This window comes from Nicotiana tomentosiformis, chromosome 1 (genome assembly GCF_000390325.3).
Source record: "Nicotiana tomentosiformis chromosome 1, ASM39032v3, whole genome shotgun sequence".
NCBI classification, from domain to species: domain Eukaryota; kingdom Viridiplantae; phylum Streptophyta; class Magnoliopsida; order Solanales; family Solanaceae; genus Nicotiana; species Nicotiana tomentosiformis.
Genome location: NC_090812.1, coordinates 99,684,778 through 99,701,668, shown reverse-complemented (window position 1 = coordinate 99,701,668; position 16,891 = coordinate 99,684,778).

The following is a 16,891-nucleotide window of genomic DNA, read 5'->3' as shown; positions in this document are numbered from 1 at the left end:
GCATTCTTGGGGCACGTGGTGTCCAATGAGGGTATTCAGGCAGATCCGAAGAAGATAGAAGCGGTGCAGAGTTGGCCCAAACCGTCCTCAGCCACGGAGATTAGGAGCTTTCTTGGTTTGGCAGGTTACTACTGTCGCTTTGTGGAGGGATTTTCATCTATTGCATCGCCCTTGACCAAATTGACCCAAAAGGGTGCTCCATTCAGGTGGTCGGATGAATGTGAGAGAGCTTTCAGAAGCTCAAGACTGCTTTGACCACAACTCCAGTGTTAGGTTTGCCATCAGCTTCAGGTTCTTACACTGTGTATTGTGATGTATCGAGGATAGGCATTGATTGTGTTTTGATGCAGGAGGGTAGGGTGATTGCCTATGCCTCGCGCCAGTTGAAGACCCATGAGAAGAACTATCCTATCCATGATCTTGAGTTAGCAGCCATTGTTCCCGCCTTGAAAATTTGGCGTCATTATTTGTATGGGGTTCATTGTGAAATCTATACTGATCACCGGAGTCTGCAGTATCTGTTAAAGCAGAAGGATCTTAATTTGCGTCAACGAAGATGGTTGGAGCTTCTTAAGGACTATGATATCACTATTTTGTACCATCCGGGGAAGGATAATGTGGTGGCCGATGCTTTGAGTCGCCGGGCAGAGAGTTTGGGGAGTTTAGCATATCTTCCAGTAGCAGAGAGACCTTTGGCATTAGATGTTCAGACCTTAGCAGTCCAGTTTGTCAGATTGGATATTTCGGAGCCTAGTCGGGTATTGGCTTACGTGGTCTCCAAGTTTTCTCTTTATGACCGTATCAGGGAGCGTCAGTATGATGACCCTCACTTGCTCGTTCTTCAGGACAGGGTTCAGAGAGGTGATTCTAGGGATGTGACTATTGGTGATGACGGGGTGCTGAGAATGCAGGGCCGGATATGTGTGCCTAATGCAGATGGGCTTCGAGAGCTGATTCTTGAGGAGGCCCACAGCTCGCGGTGCCGTGAAGATGTACCAGGATTTGAGGCAGCACTATTGGTGGAGGCAGATGAAGAAGGATATAGTTGGGTTTGTGGCTCGGTGTCTAAACTGTCAGCAGGTTAAGTATGAGCATCAGAGACCGGGTGGCTTACTTCACAGGTTAGAGATCCTAGAGTGGAAGTGGGAGCGGATCACTATGGACTTTGTAGTTGGGCTCCCACGGACTTCGAGGAAGTTCGAGGCTATTTGGGTTATTGTGGATCGGCTGACCAAGTCTGCGCACTTCATTCCATTTGGTACTACTTACTCTTCAGAGCGGTTGGCTGAAATTTACATCCGAGAGATCGTTCGCTTGCATGGTGTCCAGTTTCCATCATTTCAGATAGGGGTACTCAGTTCACATCGCAGTTTTAGAGGGCTGTGCAGTGAGGGTTGGGTACTCAGGTTGAGTTAAGCACAGCTTTTCACCCTCAGATAGACGGGCAATCCGAGCGCATTATTCAGATATTGGAGGACATGTTGCGTGCTTGTGTCATTGATTTTAGGGGTTCATGGGACCAGTTTCTGCCACTCGCGGAGTTTGCATATAACAACAGTTATCAGTCGAGCATTCAGATGGCTCCGTATGAGGTTTTGTATGGGAGGAGGTGTAGATCTCCGATTGGATGGTTTGAGCCGGGTGAGGCTAGGCTCTTAGGTACAGACTTGGTCCAGGATGCATTAGATAAGGTGAAATTGATTCAGGAGCGGCTTCGCACGGCGCAGTCTAGGCAGAAGAGCTACGCGGATAGGAAGGTCCGTGATGTGTCTTTTATGGTTGGGGAGAAGGTTTTGCTGAAGGTGTCACCCATGAAGGGTGTTATGAGGTTTGGGAAGAGGGGCAAGTTGAGCCCCCGGTTCATTGGGCCTTTTGAGGTGCTTCAAAGGATAAGAGAGGTGGCTTATAAGCTTGCCTTGCCACCCAGCTTGTCGAGTGTGCATCCTGTGTTTCATGTTTTCATGCTCCGAAAGTATATTGGAGATCCGTCCCATGTTTTGGATTTCAGCGCGGTTCAGTTAGAGGGTGATATGACTTATGATGTGGAGCTGGTGGCTATTTTAGATCGGCAGGTTCAAAGGTTGAGGTCAAATGATATAGCTTCAGTGAAGGTGCAATGGAGAGGTCAGCCTGTGGAGGAGGCCACCTGGGAGACCGAGCGGGAGATACGGAGCAGATATCCACGCCTATTTGAGACTCCAGGTATGTTTCTAGACCCGTTCAAGGACGAACGGATATTTAAGAGGGGGAGGATGTAACGACTCGGTCGGTCGTTTTGAGAGTTATAACCCGTTTTCCCCATTTCTACTTCTTTTTGTGTTATTCAGTTATATTATGTTATATCGGGTTAGTGGGTTCGAATCCGGAAGGAACTCGGAGTGAAATGAGACACTTAGTCTCATAATTGAAAAAAATTGAGTTAGAAAAGTGGACCAGATATGGAACTATGTATAAACGACCTCGGATTTGAATTTTAATGAATCCAATAGCTCCGTATGGTGATTTTGGTCTTAGGAGCATGTCCGGAATTTTATTTGGAATTCCGTAGAGGAATTAGGCTTGAAATGCCCAAAGTTTTATTTTTGAGAAGTTTGACCGGGGGTTGACTTTTTGATATCGGGGTCAGAATCCGATTCTGAAAATTGGAATACCTCTGTTATGTCATATAGGACTTGTGTGCAAAATTTGAGGTCAATCAGACGTGATTTGATATGTTCCGGAGTTATTTGTAGAAATTAGAAATTTCAAAATTCATTAGGCTTGAATTGGGGTGTAATTCATGGTTTTATCGTTGTTTGAGGTGATTTGAGGATTCGACTAAGTTCGTATGATGTTTTAGGACTTGTTGGTATATTTGGTTGAGGTCCCTAGGGCCTCGTATGAGTTTCGGATGGTTAACGGATCAAAAATGGAACTAGAACAACTGCTGCAATTTCCTTCTGTTGGAAATTGCTTCTGCCCAGAAATCGAGCCCAGATGTGAGCCCAGATCGAGCTCAGGGCCGAGGGACATGATCGAAGCCCAGATCGAGCTCAGGGCCGAGGGACATGATCGAAGCCCAGATCAAGCTCAGGGTCGAGGGACACGATCGAAGCCCAGATCAAGCTCAGGGTCGAGGGCCACGATCGAAGCCATGATCGTGGGGCCCACGTCTCGGAACCCGACAAAAGTTACAAAATCCGAAAGCTCATTCAACCACGAGTCTACCCATATCAATTTTACCAAAATTCGACCTCAACTCGACCCTCAAATCTACAAAAGGGACTTACCTCAAGTTTTCCTTGAAAATATATCAAAAATCGCCTCTCCTCAAGATCCAATTTGTCAAAAATGACAAATGGGACAAAATCCCTATTTTTATAATTCTGCCCTGACATCCTCGGTTTTTGCCTCGATCTTGGCCTTCGATGGAGGTCCTCGATCCTGGTCCTTGGTCCTGCCCCTCGATCCTGGTTCTCGATCGTGGCCCTCGACTCTGGGCTCGATCATGGCTTCGATCGTGGCCCTCGACTCTGGGCTCGATCATGGCTTCGATCGTGGCCCTCGACTCTGGGCTCGATCATGGCTTCGATTGTGGCCCTCGACTCTGGGCTCGATCGTATTGATCTAATTTTGAAGCTTTTCTTGTGGAATTCATTCTATTAGCGTATATTGATGGTATTATACTGATTGTGAATAGATTTGGAGCATTTGGAGGCTGAGTCCAGAGGCAAGAGCATTGCGGGGTAGAGATTTGACCGGATTGAGGTAAGTAACGATTGTAAATCTAGTCCTGAGGGTATGAAACCCCGGATTTTGTATCATTCTACTATTTTTAGTGACGCACATGCTAGGTGACGGGCGTGTGGGCGTGCAATTTTGGGAATTTGTGACTTGGTCCGTCCCATAACAACTGTAAAGTTGCATACTTTGTTGAAACCATATGATAGGCACATAAGAAAATGTCCTCCTTTCTTGTGGAGCGGGCCGAACGCCTCGACAGGATAGATGCATCTATGGATCGTGCCGCACGTTCCTCGGCAGTGTACATGACACTCTGGATCGGGTCGTACGTCCTCGGCAGAAATCGTGCTTAATAATAATAATTACACGATACTTTAATAATTTATTTCAGCTTGTGAAGCTAATCAATAAATTGAAAAATCCTTGGAATTTAATGAATTGTTATTCTTGCTTGTTAAGGAATTAATTGTTACTCCAGTAAATGAGATTTAATTGATAAATTAGAAATTATTTGAATTGAAGGAATTTAATTTATATATTTAGGATTGTTACATTTGAAGGAATTTGATTATTTCCGCTGATTAAATAAATTATTGTAAATTCTGTAAATCATGCTGATTTAAAAATTCTAGTTTTATTTCAGTTATTATTATTGACCCATAGTGAGTGTCAAACTCGTCCATCTCATCTCTACCACTTCGAGATTAGGCTTGATACTTACTGGGTACACGTTGTTTACGTACTCATACTACACTTGCTGCACTTTTTGTGCAGGATCTAAGACAGGTACTAGTGGAGGACCTATCATCACATACCCACGTTATCCCGAGGTATAGTGGTGAGCTACCTTTCTGAGCCGTTCTGCAGCTACCAGTGTCTCTTCTTATATTTATATTCTGTCTATTTCATTTCAGACAGTATTTGGAGTTTTGTATAATCTACTAGATGCTCATTCACTTGTGACACCAGGTCTTGGCACACACATTGATAGAGTTTGGGTTTATATTTTCTTGGTTTTAAATTTTATCAATGTATGCTTAATTTATTAGTTGGCTTGCCTAGCTATAGTGTTGGGCGCCATCATGACCTACAGGTGAAATTGGGTCGTGACAACATGGTAACAGGGCCCTAGGTTCACTTAGGTCTCACAAGTTATGAGCAGGCCTAATAGAGTCTTGCGGATCGGTACGGAGACATCTGTACTTATCTTCGAGAGGCTATAGGGTATTAGGAAACTACCTTTCTCCATATTCCATCGTGCAATTAATGCAATACTAAATATCCTTCTCTTATTCTCTCACAGATGGTGAGAACGCGCTCTAATGAGGTTCCAGACAAGGGAAGAGCTACTCCCCTAGTTGCTAGAGGCCGAGGGAGGGCTCCAGCCCCTGGTAGAGGGCGAGGACGTCCCAGGACTGTTCCAGTTATGCCGCCAGTGGGTCCAGCAGAAAATCCCATTATTGAGGAACAGGGTGAGGTGCTTGTGGCAGATACAGCTCCGGTGGATTTCACCTCTACACCAGGATTTCAGGATGTCATGGGTCGTATGCTACGATTCATGGACAATATGACTCAGGCCGGTTTATTTCCGGCAGACCCAACCACATCTCAGGCGGGAGGGGGAGCACAGACCCCTACCGCGCAGGCTCATGGACAGGCATCTGCTATATATTAGACCCAGGGTGCACTACCCGTGGGTGGAGTCCAGCCTGTGGCAGCAGCTACACCTGAGCCCAGGCCAGCTGTAGCCGCCGATCCTCAGAAACTATTGGACAGATGGACTAGACTACATCCTCCTGTCTTCGGGGGTAAGCGACATGAGGATTCACAGGATTTCATTGATCGTTGCAAGGATAGACTGTACAACATGAGGATATTGGAATCCCATGGGGTTGATTTCGCTACTTTTCAGCTAGAGGGTAGAGCCCGTAGATGGTGGCAGTCTTATGCTCTTGGCAGACTAGCAGATTCTCCTTCCATGACTTGGGACAGGTTTTGTCACGACCCAAAACTAACCCTTGTCATGATGGCACCTATCGTGGAACTAGGCAAGCCGACTCATTTCCAAAACAAAACGATATTTTCATTTCAAAGATAATTTCAAGTTTATTTAACATAAAACCTCCACTAAAAGAGTTCAAAAATCAAAGAAAAACAGAAGAGCGGAAAAGAAAAAAAAAGCTCGACATCGGGGTGTCACTAGTCATGAGCACATACTACAATTTGTCTAACAATATCAAGGCTAACTCAGCCCGGAAGGAGAGTATATTTATTATAAGATAAATTTGGGAGGAGAACAATTTCTTTTAATAATTAATTGATTTAAACAGACAATCAAGCCTATGAGATTTCTATCCTTTAATATCTTTATCTAACAATTCACAATATATTCATATAGATATCAATTAATATAAATAAATCAAAGAATACAATTTACACAAGTAAGGCATGCTTTAAGTCCTAAACTACCCGGACTTTAGCATTAATAGTAGCTACGCACGGACTCTCATCACCACGTGCATACGTAGCCAGCCACAATTAGCAATAATTATTTAATTTTAATCACCTATGAGGTAATTTCCCCCTCACAAGGTTAGACAAGAGACTTACCTCGTCTTGCTCAAATTTAATCCACTAAAAGGCCTTTTCCACCAACTCCGTCTCGCTCGAATCTAGCCAAAAATAATTCGATACAATCACTAAATATTATAGGAATCAATTCTATAAGAAAATACTATATTTTTAAGAAAAGATCCCGAAATTAATTAAAAATTCGTCCGTGGGGCCCACGTCTCGAAATCTGGCAAAAGTTACGAAATCTGACAACCCATTTAATTACGAGTCCAACCATACCAGTTTCACTCAAATCCGACTCCGAATCGATACCGAAATTTCAAAAATTCGTTTCTATGAGATTTCTAATAATTTCCCAAATTTAAATCTCAAAATACTAATTTATGGTGAAAACAATGATATACTTGTATATGTAGACCAAATCCGAGTTAAAATCACTTACCCCAATGTTTTTCCCTTAAAAATCTGACAAAAGTCGCCTCTGCTCAAGCTCAAGTTCGTCAAAAATGGCAAATGAGACGAATGCCCTCTTTTTATAAAACTGCCCAGCAGCCTTCAGAACTGGACCTCGATCGCGGCTTCGTTCACAAGCTCGAGCCTGGACCTCGGTCATGGCCTCGATCAGGGCATCGAGGTTGGGCCTTCGATCATAGCCTCAATCATGGCATCGAGCTTGAGCCTTCGATTGTGACCCTCGATCTTGGGTCTCGATCCTGGCCCTCGAGCCTTACCTTCGATCATGGCCCTCGAGCTGGACCTTCGATCATGGCTTCGATACACAAGCTCGAGCATGTGCCTCGTCAACCCTGGGCTCGATATCTAGGCTCGATTCCTGGGCTCGATATCTGGCTCGATATCTGGGCTCGATCACAACCCAGAATGTCCAACAGAAGAGAAAAAATTGCAGCAGCTTTTTAACTCTAATTTTTGATCCGTTAACCATCCGAAATTTACCCGAGGCCCTCGGGACCTCAACCAAATATACCAACAAGTCCTAAAACATATTACGAACTTAGTCGAACCTCTAAATCACCTCAAACAATGCTAAAACCATGAATCATACCCCAATTCAAGCTTAATGAAACTAAGAGTTTTCAACTTCTACATTCAATGTCGGAACCTATCAAATCAACTCCGATTGACCTCAAATTTTATACACAAGTCATAAATTATATAACAGAGCTATCAAAATTTTTGGAACTGGATTTCGACTCCGGTATCAAAAAGTCAACTCATCGGTCAAACTTCCAAACTTAAATTCTTGTTTTTAGCCATTTCAAGCCTAATTTAACTACGGACTTCAAAATAAAATTTCAAACACGCTCCTAAGTCAAAAATCACCATACGAAGCTATTGGAATCATCAAAATTGTATTCCGGGGTTGTTTTCATATAATTAGACTTCCGATCACTATTCAAACTTACACATTTTAATTTTTCTTCAAAATTTCATATCCCGGGCTAGGGACCTCGGAATTTAATTTCGGACATACGCCCAAGTCCCAAATCACGATACGGACGTACCGGAACTGTTAAAACACTGATCCGAGTCCGTTTGCTTAAAATATTGACCAAAGTCAACTCAATTGAGTTTTAAAGCTCTAATCCACGTTTTAAATCTATTTTTCACATAAAAACTTTCCATAAAATTTTACGGATTGTGCACGTAAGTCGAGGAATAATAAACAATACTTTTTGAAGTCTTAGAACACATAATTAATTATTAAATTTAAAGATGACATTTTGGGTCATCACAAATGAGTTCACATAAATTGAAACGGAAGGAGTATTACTTTATGATTAATATTATATTTTAACTGTGTAAACATAAAATAGTGTGAAGATGAAGAGATTGGAGCAAAATTGAATAAAACGTGAAAGAAAAAGAAAATATCTCTCTCTCTCTATATATATATATATATAATTGAGGGGCATACGCCTGGTTTCCCTCAAAGTTTCAATGATCAGAGTTCTCTTTTATCTTTTCCCTCAAAGTTTTTAGGCTTTATCCTATTTTTCTAATTAATTAACTATTAAACCTCCAAACGGTTAGCTTATTGGAGAAACGCAACGTTTCCTTTCCCTTCATTGTGTTAGGGATATATTAGATATGCCCTAGATCCAATCTCATATTTGATGATTTGAACATATTTTTGTAAATGTTATTTGATATAAAAATATATAGCATGTGATATTCATTTATTATAGTTATTATTAATTGCTTGATTATTTTAATAAGGTCCTTGATTAAATTTTGAGACTTGTCATCATGGTGGAGATCATTATAATGAGAGTAAAGTCTCTTACAATTTAATCTAAATTTTGTTCTTGATCATAGGATTATTAATTTGGACATTAGTAATCCGGTTAGATCAATATTTATGTGAGCGTCTTTATGGGATAAAGATTAGTTGATCTCATTAACTAAATAACATAAATAGATGATGCATATAGAGATATGATCATTGAACCGATTCATTGGATAATTCCTAATGGTTGAAATTACCATAAACTGTCAATAGGATATTCTCTTGAAGAATGTGATGTAAGCATTTCCTTTGACCTGATATCATCATAGTAATTGACAAGTTATTTATTGTGCTTTGATACTAGACACCTATGGCCCTAGGGCAATAGTTGAAAGGATATTGGGTACGATTAAATACTTGTAGAATTAGTTATTGATCAAGATGAAATCTGTCAACTCTTAGTAATGAGTTTAAGCTCCATGTTGTCATAAATTATAACTGACCAAATTAAGACCTTGGCCAGGGCGATTGAATGAAAGAAGAAAAGAGTTTCTTAAGTCATTCAATGGTCGATTTTTTTGACATGAACATATAGTCGGTCGCCTATTAGGATTTGACAGTTGAACCATATCCAAGGGTGACCCAGAGCTATAAAGACAGAATTAATTAATACATTATTCTTCTACAGGTTCTTGAGAGTAAATTATACTTCATGCTATCCGGTCGTTAAGGAGTGTTGCTAGATGCCAACCTTTATTATTATATTGATATGATCAATTTACTACCGATTTAGTATTGAACCTATGGGGTCGCACACTAACGAGTGTCCTGATCTTTGCTAAAGGATTAATTACTTTATTATTTGATAATTAAATTAAATAATTTAATTAGTCAAATAAATTTAGTTATTAGTCCAAATAAAATATTATTATATTCATTGCTAGCACAGAGGATATAATTAATATTGTGGACAAGTTGAAGTTTTCTCTTTTAAATAAGAAAATTAAATTACATCTTTTGGTTGATATATATATATATATATATATATATATATATATATATATATATATATATATATATATATATGGTTATTATAATTAATATTTGTAGAATTCAATTTAGAATTGAATTCCATAAATGAGTTACATATTTTTATTTTAAAAGCATGACTAAGTTGTAGAATTCAATTTAGAATTGAATTCCATAAATGAGTTACATATTTTTATTTTAAAATATTGACTAATCTGTAGAATTCAATTTAGAATTGAATTCCATAAATGATTTACATATTTTTATTTTAAAAGTATGACTAAGTTGTAGAATTCAATTTAGAATTGAATTTCATAAATGAGTTACATGTTTTTATTTTAAAAGTATGACTAAGTTGTAGAATTTAATTTAGAATTGAATTCCATAAATTAGTTACATATTTTTTAAATATTTACCATAAAGCATGTGATTTGTATTTTTCAATGGAAATTATGTGTGTATATATATATATGTGTGTGAGTCCTAATTAAGAATGAGGGTGATATATATCTTATACATATTATAAAAACCAAGAGAGTTATTCTTGAAAACAAAATTGCTTTGAGAAAGTAATAGTGCAATACAAAGCCAAGTTAGAAAATATTAGTACAAGAAAATTATTTCTTGTTCTTCTACCTTTGAGTTGAGATTTTTGAGAAAACTTTCAACACAATATTTTCATTCAATTTATTCGCGGGATTTCATTGATCAAATAGTTGATAGCAAGGATCAGTCTCGGTGTGAATATGCATAGAGTCTTCGCACTATCGAAGAAATTTAAAACGAGGCTCTCTTCACCAGGCACGTTTTAGATATGATATTTGACATGTAAAATAAATTTTAAACACGAAAAGATCTGTCTAGGATTGTTATTGTCTTCCGCTGCGTGTTATGAACACTTCTATGCAATCCTACAATGGTATCAGAGCCGTGGTATATTGTGTCTAAATTTTATTTATGAAATATTTTAAGATTATATTTGAAGAGTTCAAACCATAATACATGTGTCTTGTGCAACAGTCAAATTGTTTGAATGAATATGAATGAAATTAATTTATTCTGAATAAAATATGTATTCATATCAGTTAAACTATTGAGATAGTTCGTAACTTGAATTTAAAATTTCGTACAAGATACGACGGTAATCCATAATAGGTTATTAGATTATAAAATTATTTTAATTGTTATTAGTTTATGAGATATAAATTAATAGTAATGTTCTAGCATGAATTATTTTATGTGACATATAAGATAAATATGTTAGAAGATGTTGAATTTCGTTTTTATGTCACGTGCTTGTTCATTAAATAATTTTAAATTATTTATTACATGTGATGTAAATTAATTTAGGACTAAGCATGTAGACAACTTGAACTAAATTCACATTCTATAAAAGATTTGATCTTTATGTTATTAAAAATTATTTTAGTAACAATTCTCTCTTACTAAAATTTGAGTTCTTAAATAACAAAATATAAGATATTTTATTATAAACCTATCCATCAAAATAAATAATTTTATTTATTTCTTGTTTATAGGAACGGCCTGACAACCAGGAGACTTATAGTTTGAGAATATGTTAAAATTATTTATTGCATTAGATATATGGATTGGAAGAATTATTTAATTTTACACTAGACACCTGGACTGCCCGGGGGAGTATAAAATTTAATAAGTTCTTTATTTTCATGATGGTGGAACTCAACCATGCCAATAAGATCGACCTGACTACCAGGAAACTATTTGACATAGAGCTATTTAAGGATATTGTACGGGGATACAATTGGTAAAAGTACCCGCTTTTAAAATATATGTGAGAAACGACTTGACTTCTAAGGGGCTCATACATATTGTTAAAGGATTCCTTTACTCCACTAAAAGAAATAGAGATTTCTTAAACTATATTGAGGGTAAATAGTTTAAAATAATTAGTGGAAATATCATTTAGAAAAAAGTCCATGTCTTTATGATATATATGTAAATATGTTCTTATATTATTGCCTTTTCTTTTCCATATTTTAGATTTCTCAATATGTTTGTTATATCATTGCGTGAAATACTTGAGACCAACAAGTTGGTAGGACCAAACTTTGATGACTGGTATAGAAATCTGAGAATTGTTCTCATGCATGAAAAGCTCATTGATGTGATCAATAATCCTGCAAAGATAATCCCATCAGAGAATGATGTTCAAGGCACCAAGGTTTATTAGAAACACTTGGAAGAATTTCTTGCTATTAAACGCATCATTCTCGGTTCTATGAGTTCTAAACTCCAGAGGAAACATCAGAATATGGATCCAACTGCAATCATTGAATGTGTTAAGGAGATGGTTGATACACGGTTGGACATTGAAAACTCTCTATTTGGACCCCTTATCAATCATGTGATTGTTCTTACCGAAGAATATGAGAAGTTGGTGTACAAGCTTGGAAAAGATATTTCTGAAGATTTGATCTTGCAGTTAGTATATGATGTCGAATGTTTTCACTGTAAGAAGAAAGGGCATTGGAAGAGAAATTGCAAGGAGTATCTTGCAACTCTAAAGGACAAGAAACAAGGTAAGACATTAATGAAAAATACTGTCAAGGTTTCTTTAGCTACTACTAATTCTTTACTGTGGATATTAGATACTGGAAGTTATTATAACATTTGTAATATGTTACAAGGGTTCAAGATAAGTAGGAGACTAAAGAAAGGAGAAATTAATCTACAAGTTGGAAATAGTGCAAAAGTTGCGCCCGTAACGGTAGGATCAATTTCTTTAATAATGCATTTGCGCAAAGTACTTATGTTAGATGATTATTATTATGTTCCTAAATTTATTTCGAACATAATTTCAGCTTCTATGTGGAACAAGCATGGGTTTCGCATTAACATAGGCAATGGCATTTGCTCTATTTATTATGGTGATAATTTATATGTGAATGGCTATCTCCAACATGATGTTTATATCTTACCTAATGTGAATGTTGATTCGATTATGTATGTTTCAAGTCTTAAGAGGAAAAGAGATGATCAAGTAAATTATACATACCTTTGGCATTGTAGACTTAGCCATAATGGAGAGAAAACAATTAACAAGTTGTACAAGGAAGGGTACCTTGACAAGTATAATTTTGAATCATATCTAACTTGTGAATCTTGTCTCAAACGAAAAATGATCAAATCTCTATTTACTGGAAGTGGAGAAAGAGCTACTGAATTATTGGGACTAATTCATACAGATGTTTGTGGGCCCATGAAAATTCAAGCTAGAAGTGGATATTCTTACTTCATCACCTTCACTGATGATATGTCAAGATATGGATTTGTGTATCTTATGAAACACAAATCTGAATCTTTTGAAATGTTCAAAAGGTTCCATAGTGAAGTTGAGAAACAGACTAGTAAAAGTATTAAAGTACTAAGGTCTGATAGAGGTGGAGAATATCTTAGTGAAAATTTTACTAGGTATCTCAAAGAGAATGGGATTCTCTCACAGTGGACACCTCCAGGAATACCACAACACAATGGTGTGTCTGAAAGGAGAAATCGAACCTTATTATATATGGTGAGATCTATGATAGGGTTCACTGATCCTCCAATAAATTTATGGGGATATGCTTTGGAAGCAGTACCATACTTACTTAATAAAGTTCCTACTAAGTCAGTCTCACACCTTATGAGATATCGAAAGGACGTAAGCCTAATCTTAAACATATTAAAGTTTGGGGTTGTCTAGCTTATGTTAAGAGACTTCAATTTGATAAACTTAACTCAAGATCTGATAAGTGTAGGTTCATTGGGTATCCCAAAGAAACAATGAGATATTATTTTTATCACCCTTCTGACTATAAAATATTTGTGGCTAGAGGAGCAACCTTTTTAGAAAGGGAATTTCTTTTGGAAGGAAATTATAGTGAAAAAATAGAACTTGATGAAGTTCAAGAAACAAATGAATCAACGCAAAATCAAGATCATGAGACACAAGTTGAAGAACCTTTATTGGATGTTTTGAAGTTGACAAGAAAGTTGACATCTTCAACGGTTGAAGTTTAAGAATTAAATGTAGTTCAAGAACAGGTTAATGAACCAGTTCCAAATCAAATTGAACAACAACCAAATCCAGCACAAGGTGAATAAGTTGTACAAGCACCTCTTAGAATGTCTACACGAGAATGTCATGTACCAACTAGATTAAATATAATGGTACAAGATGATGTATCAAATGAGGTTGATCATAATGATGATGACCCTAAGACCTATGAAGAGGCTATACAAAGTTCTGATTATGAGAAATGGCAAAAGGCCATGGAATCCAAAATGGAATCCATGAAGGAAAATAAAGTATGGTCTTTAGTTGAACCTTCAAAGGATATAAAATCTATAGGTTGTAAATGGTTTTTTAAGAAAAAGATTGGAGCAGACGGAAAGGTGGAGACCTACAAAGCCCGTCTTGTTGCCAAGGGATATCGTCAGAAAGAAGGAGTCGACTATGACGAGACTTTCTCTCCCGTGGAAATGCTCAAATCAATTCGGATTTTGCTTGCTATAGCAGCCTACTATGATTATGAAATATGGCAAATGGATGTGAAAACAGCTTTCCTTAATGGTGAGCTAGAAGAGGATGTGTACATGACACAACTTGAAGGTTTCACATCTCCGTCTGATCATAATAAAATTTGCAAGCTACAAAGATCCATTTATGGACTAAAGCAAGCTTCTCGAAGTTGAAATATTCGCTTTAACAAGACAATTGAAAAGTTTAATTTTGTTAAATGTGAAAAAGAACCTTGTGTGTATAAAAAGGTTAGTGGGAGCACAATTATATTTTTAATACTTTATGTTGATGATATATTGCTCATAGGAAATGATATACCGGCATTGCAAAGTACCAAGATTTGGCTATCTGAATAGTTCTCCATGAAAGACTTGGGAGAAGCAGCTTATATATTGGGAATAAAGATTTATAGAGATAGATCTAGGAAGCTGCTTGGGCTTTCCCAGTCCTTGTACATTGATAGCATCTTAAAGAGGTATAACATGGATAATTCCAAAAGAGGCTATCTACCGATAGGCACTGGAATTACTCTCAGCAGGGAGGATTGTCCTAAAACACCTGAAGAGAGAGAACGCATGAGTAGGATCACATACGCTAGTGCAGTGGGAGCTATCATGTGTACCATGACATGTACACATCCTGATGTGGCTTATGCACTAGGAGTGACTAGACGATATCAGGCAAATCCTGGTGAGGAACATTGGAAGGTGGTGAAGACCATTCTTAAGTACTTAAGAAGGACTAAAGACCAATTCCTCATTTATGGAGATTCTGAGTTAAAATTTGAAGGTTATACTGATACAAGTTTCTCTTCAGATAGATATGATAACAAATCTATTTCTGGTTATATATTCACCTTAAATGGTGGGGCAGTGAGTTGAAAAAGTTCCAAACAAGCTACAGTAGCTGATTCAGTGACTGAAGCAGAATATATAGTAGCTAGTGAAGATGCTAAGGAAGCTGTATGGATAAAAAAGTTCTTAAATGAAGTTGGTGTGGTTCCTTCAATAGAAGGTGCGGTTCCATTATTGTGTGACAATACTGGAGCCATTGCTCAAGCAAAAGAACCAAGATCACACCAAAAATCCAAACACATCCTGCGAAGGTATCACTTGATAAGAGAGATCATTGAACGTGGAGACGTCGAAATTCAAAAGGTCGATGGAAAGGAAAATGCTGCAGACCCATTCACTAAAGCACTTGGAGCAAAGGAGTTTGATAAGCACAAGTGGAAATTGGGAATGAAGTACAAGAGCAATTGGCTCTAGTGCAAGTGGGAGATTGTTAGGGATATATTAGATATGCCCTAGATCCAATCTCATATTTAATGATTTGAACATATTTTTGTGAATGTTATTTGATATAAAAATATATGGCATTTAATATTCGTTTATCATAGTTATTATTAATTGTTTGATTAATTTAATAAGGTCCTTGATTAAATTTTGAGACTTGTCATCATGATGGAGATCATGATAATGAGAGTAAAGTCTCTTACAATTTAATCTAAATTTTGTTCTTGATCATAGGATTATTAATTTGGACATTAGTAATCCGGTTAGATCAATATTTATGTGAGTGTCTTTATGGGATAAAGATTAGTTGATCTCATTAACTAAATAAAATAAATAGATGATGCATATAGAGATATAATCATTGAACCGATTCATTGGATAATTCCTAATGGTTGGAATTACCATAAACTGTCAATAGGATATTCTCTTGAAGAATGTAATGTAAGAGTTTCCTTTGACCTGATATCATTATAGTAATTGACAAGTTATTTATTGTGCTTTGATACTAGACACCTATGGCCCTAGGGAGATAGTTGAAAGGATATTGGGTACGATTAAATACTTGTAGAATTAGTGATTGATCAAGATGGAATCTGTCAACTCTTGGTAATGGGTTTAAGCTCCATGTTGTCATAAATCATAACTGACCAAATTAAGACATTGGCCAGGGTGATTGAATGAAAGAAGAAAAGAGTTTCTTAAGTCATTCAATGGTCGATTATTTTTGACATGAACACATAGTCGGTCGCCTATTAGGATTTGACAGTTGAACCATATCCTTGGGTGACCCAGAGCTATAAAGACAGAAGGAATTAATACATTATTCTTCTACAGGTTCTTGAAAGTAAATTATATACTTCATGCTATCCGGTCGTTAAGGAGTTCTGCTAGACGCCACCCTTGACTAGTATATTGATGTGATCAATTTACTACTGGTTTAATATTAAACCTATGGGGTCGCACACTAACGAGTGTCCTGATCTTTGCTAAAGGATTAATTACTTTATTATTTGATAATTAAATTAAAGAATTTAATTAGTCAAATAAATTTAGTTATTAGTCCAAATGAAATATTATTATATTCTTTGCTAGCACAGAGGATGTAATTAATATTGTGGACAAGTTGAAGTTTTCTATTTTAAATAAGAAAATTAAATTACATCTCTTGGTATATATATATATATATATATATATATATACATTTGAAAATTTTCATGAATTATATATATGGTAATTATAATTAATATTTATAGAATTCAATTTAGAATTGAATTCCATAAATGAGTTACATGTTTTTATTTTAAAAGTATGACTAGGTTGTAGAATTCAATTGAGAATTGAATTTCATAAATGAGTTACATATTTTTATTTTAAAATATTGACTAATTTGTAGAATTCAATTTCCATAAATGGGTTGCATGTTTTTATTTTAAAAGTATGACTAAGTTGTAGAATTCAATTTAGAATTGAATTTCATAA